Below are 5,360 nucleotides of genomic sequence, written 5' to 3'. Positions count from 1 at the left end.
GGACATGATTTGTTGGGCCTCCCATGATTTGTTGTGCTTGTATATTGAAAGTTGCTACAATGAAAAGGCAGTAACTAATCCTGTATTTATTTATTCAACAAATATTCGTAGACCATCTATTATGTGCTAGATACCAGAGATATAAATGTGATAATATTGGATACAATTTTGGATTAAAATTAGACTCATTTTCTGTCTAGGAGGAGATTTAGACATGGAAAGGGCAATATCAAAGAAGGGTAAAACCTATTAAAATAGAGAAAGGTCAGAATATTATGGGAACACAGGGCACTGGAATCAGATGTGGGAGAGTCATCAGAGACTTCTTAGAGTACCCAACAAGGTCATGGAGAGGAGGGGAGAAAAAGTCCAGGGAAGAATAAAATATATTTAGGAAAATGAAAAATGGTCAGTTCAGTATGATTGAAGAGAATGATAAAATTAAGCTGGACAGGCCAGATCTTGAAGGGCGTTGGAAACCACACTGGCATATTATCTTTTCACTTTATCTTACGATCAATGGAACATCGTTAAAGAGTGTTAGGGTAGTGGCAGAATCTGATTTGCATTTTTACCCACAGGTGGAGGAGAGTGGGGAGGAGTAAGACTAGAAGCAAGGATACCAGTAGGATGCAGTTACAGCAATCCAGGTGGCTGTGCTACAATTGTAATAACATCAGATCTGTGCTGGGTAAATATGGAAAGTGAGGCTATCATAGCCATCTTGTTCACATCTGTATCCAACAGTGCCTCACCCATTGGGATGCTCCATTGACATTTTGTGAAGGCGTGAGTAAATGCATAAGTGGATTCACAGAGAAGTGGTCAGTTAAGAACAGTATTTTCCCCAGTAGGTTCCACAGAACAGCATGTTATGTGAAAGAAAACAGGCTGAGGTCAAATGAATCAGGGAAACAATAGGCAAAACATTACTGAATAACTTTCTGTTTAAGAGAACCTCTCAAGGCCTTTAACAAGCTAATATGTCATGTTGCTCTCCAAAATGCAGGGGTAGCAAGCAAGGTGAACTGGGCTTGTTTGCTCCTCCAGACCCACTCTCCACCACTCTCCACCCTGCTCTGTTCCCTGGCAGGCTAGTCTGTTCCAATTCCATAACAAGCCCCCTTGCTCTCCTTTCCAGTTGGGTTTGGACAGTGGAGACTCAGCAGGTAAGAGGGAAAGAACAGAGAATAGCCAAGTATTTCCTCCCCTGGCTCCCTCCTGTGGGTGGCTGACAGCTGGTTCTATACCTTGACTGACAGTCACAGCTGTTGTCAGCGCCTTCTTTGCACAGCCTTCTGTCTGTTTTGGTGACTGCTCACTCCCCTTGCAGCAAAGTGCAAATAGCACCCACAGACTGCACTATCTTATGATTTTCTTGTATGTTGTCTATACCTCATGGCACTCATTTCAAAATACCTAATTTGACCATTCTGTCTGTTTCCTGCTGGGACTTGACTAATTCACAGTTTCTCAAACTTGATTGATTGTAGAGTGATTTTTCCATGAAGGATTTTGCATGACTAACTATAATACAGTTTGGCTAATAAGGGTTGAGTGGTAGCACAAATAAAAGTGAACCATACTTCTTTAACTCTGCTCACCTTGTAGATCGGCTTCTCATATGGGGTTTAATCACTGGTTCCATAACTAAGTAGTTCCTAATCTTAAACGCACATGGTGGTATCAATCAATACTCGTAAAAGTATCCCTGCTGATCTCGTTCTGTTAGGGGGTTGTACTGGTCCTGCCTCTTAGGCTCTCCGGAGCTAGGAAGCATACAGCTGCAAAATTTTCTTCAGGGAACCTGGAATTCAGACATTTTCTTTTATATTTCTGCACTTCCAAGATTTCCTGCCTACATAAGGATTTCTTGCCAGGAAGCTATTTCTTGTCTGAAAATAGATTCCTGACCACACTGGGGAGGAATTATGTATCTTGCCTAGGTCCTGCGACTTTTGGCAATGTTACTAGCATCAGCCTTAATTAAGAAGTCTACTGAGGTCCATAAACTATAAAGTTTTATTAAACATGATGAAATAAAACATCAACTGCTATTTTTAAAGAAGTGCTGATGAAAAAGGGACTAAACATCCAGGCGTTAACAAATGTGGTTGGATATTTTATGACTTTTTTCTTTACAAATAAAGTGGAACTGTTTGTATCCCCACAAAATGCGTATGTTAGAACCTAATCTCCAGTGCAATACTATTAAGAGGTGGGGCTACAGGAGGTGGTTACTTATGAGGCATAACCCTCATGAATGGAATATGTGCCCTTTTAAATGAGGCCCCAGGGATTTCATTCACCCCTTCTGCCATGTGAGGACACTGCTAGAAGGCACCCTCTTTGAAGCAGAGGGTGAGCCCTCACCAGACACTGAGTCTGCTGGTGCCCTGCTCTTGGACTTTTCAGTTCTAAATGTAGAACTGCGAGCAATTCATCTGTGGTGTTTATTAATTACCCAGTCTAAGGTATTTTGTTCCAGCTGCCTGAATGGACTAAGGCACTGACCAGTGACTTCTGTGTGAAATCTTTATAAACAATTGAAATTCTAGGCTTAAGAAGCTATTAGGGCAGGCATGGCGGCCACACCTGTAATCCCAGCACTTTGGGAGGTCGAGGTGGGTGAATCGCTTGAGGCCAGGAGTTCGAGACCAGCCTGGCCAATATGGTGAAACGCTGTCTTTACTAAAAATACAAAAATTAGCTGGGTATGATGACATGCTATGTTATCCTAGCTATTCGGGAGGCTGAGGCATGAGAATTGTTTTAACCCAGGAGGCAGAGATTGTCGTGAGCCCAGACGGTACCACTGCACTCCAGCCTGGGTGACAGGGCAAGACTCCATCTCAAACAACAACAACAACAAAAAGAAGCTATTAATAATATGAAAAATGTAATATATACATTTTTTGCTGTGTTTGCACCAGAGAATTTCAAAGAACTTCTCAATATTGGTGCCATTATTGCTGCTGTTACTCTCACTTGCTGTGGATCAATGTTTTGTATGTTGTACTATTTGAATTTATAGATGGGCTTCATAGGCAGCAATGGTGAGCCAGCTGACCTTGATTAAAGAACTGCATGAATATTGGCAAGTGAAAGCTTTTGAGTTTTATAGTGAAGTCAGCCTGTGGCGATCTTTATATCTCTTATATCTGTATATCTCATCTGAAACCTTTTGCTGGCATTCCAACAAAGACCAGTGAGCCACATACATGTTCTTGAATGGGACAAAAGCATTCTGTAAGAAACTTAGAAGACATACTTCTAAGTTGTCCTTCATACTAAGCAGAATAACTAGAAAGGATTTATCAGCTCTGTGCCTGCAATAAGTATATGTGTTCATACGGAAGCAATCCTTCATGGCTGAGCCACATTCTTCAAGTCTGCAGTCGTAGCATTTCTAATCACTCTGAGTTATCTCTTATAAGAGGCCATTGCAATCTTAAAGACATTATCTAGACACCGTGTTTGTCTGCTGCTGGTTAGGCAAATGGCAAACCAAAGTGCCTGCTCAGGGAAATTACCACTCTCATTTGTCACCAGCCTGCACAGCAAAAGCACGGGTTCTGTTTCTTGCTGATTGACTAATGGTTTTGAAGAAGAAAAGTGATAGGTAGAATGCTTCTTCTAGAAGGCAAAACTGGTGAAAGGAATTGACTACCCAAATCTTTTCCATTTCAATGAGATGTTCTTTTTGCTCAAATTAAATGAGCTTGTCAAAATAAATAAGCAAGCATGGTCACCGTGGATGGTGAAGCCAGGTCCTCAGTAGAGGAAATCAATCTGGAGGTGGGGATTGGTTTCTCACTCTGCTCAAGGCAGGCAAGTCTCCAGTCTCATTCACTTCTTGTTCTTGTTTAGCATGCCCCCATTTCCCTCTGCGTTGGATGCAAACCATACACATCTTTTGAGGCCAACTTTAATCTCTTCTCCACTTGGAAGTCAGAGTATTCTTTTCAGAATTCCTAACATTTTCAGCCTGTGCTGTGCAAGTTGGCACATAGTTAAATTCTTCTTTTTTGTGCTGTGCTCACACTGTTCCATGGATGTTAGCCTTACCATTTAAACAGCCTGAACCTCTCACAGAGTACAGAGATGTTCTTGAGAACATCGTTGAACCACTAGATCAAGGCATGCCTGTGGACTTTGCAATTTCCAGAACCAATAAAAGTATCTTTATTATTTAAGCTGGTTTGAATCATGTTTTTTGTTATGAGTAACAAAATGGATATAGGAGATACTTGGTAAATATTTCGATAGAACTTTCAGTCGTCCCTATTTATCTCAATATTTTATCTCTACTCAGAGATCAGATGTCACTTCAAACAGAATCATATTTGAACTGCTTCTTTTTTAAAATACCAATATTCAGTTACTTTTAGATGGAGAATACTGCGACATTCCTTCCACCTGTAGGGAAAACTATGAATTAAGGAGAAGAAGTAAAAAGAAAAATTTTCTACTCCCAAACTTTCTCCCTTTATGGAAGGTTTATTGGAACTTTTGAGGAACACGGAGAAAGAGCAGCAGTGGAGGAGGGGATGACTCCAAATTAATTTTCAGCCTTTTCAGGTTATTCACCTCTCTACTCAACTGCTCCATGGCTTGTGTCTAACAAGGGTCATTTCTAACCTTTTCTTGCAGAGTTTTCCATTCTTTTTTCTGTCTCTAGCCTTTACCCCATTCATGTGCCCAATACATACCCTTCACACCATGTCTCATGGCTCACAATGATTCTCTGCAAAAGCAAGGTTTCTTAGTTTCTGAGAACTACTGACATTTTTGGTAGATAATTCTTTGTTGTGAGGGACTGTCCTGTGCACTGTACAATGTTTAGCAACATCACTGGCTTCCACCCACCAGATGCCAGTAGCCCCCCTTCCCAGAGTGTGACAACCAAAAATGTTTACAGATAGTAGCCATTCTAACAGGTGTGAGGTGATGGCTCACTGTGGTTTTAATTTGCATTTCCCCAATGATTAATGATGTTGGACTTTTCTTTATGAAACTGTTGGCCATTTGTTGTCTTCTTTTGAGAAATGTCTATTCAGGTCCTGTGCCTATTTTCAAATTGGGTTATTTGTTTTCTTGCTGTTGGGTTGTTTGAATTCCTTATATGTTTTGGACATTATCCCCTTAGTTAATGATTATATATGATATATTTCAAAACTAATGAGAGTAAATTTTGAATGTCTCACCACAAAAAATAAGTGAGGTTATAGATATATTATTTGAGCTTGATTTAATCATTCCAGATTGTATACATATAGCAAAACATCACTTCTACCCCATAAATATATGCAATTCAAAAAATAAAATATTTACAGACATTACCAAATGTCCCCTGGGAG

The sequence above is a fragment of the Mandrillus leucophaeus genome, unplaced genomic scaffold, assembly GCF_000951045.1.
Source record: "Mandrillus leucophaeus isolate KB7577 unplaced genomic scaffold, Mleu.le_1.0 Scaffold266, whole genome shotgun sequence".
In the NCBI taxonomy this organism is placed as follows: domain Eukaryota; kingdom Metazoa; phylum Chordata; class Mammalia; order Primates; family Cercopithecidae; genus Mandrillus; species Mandrillus leucophaeus.
Note: the sequence above shows the minus strand (reverse complement) of the source record.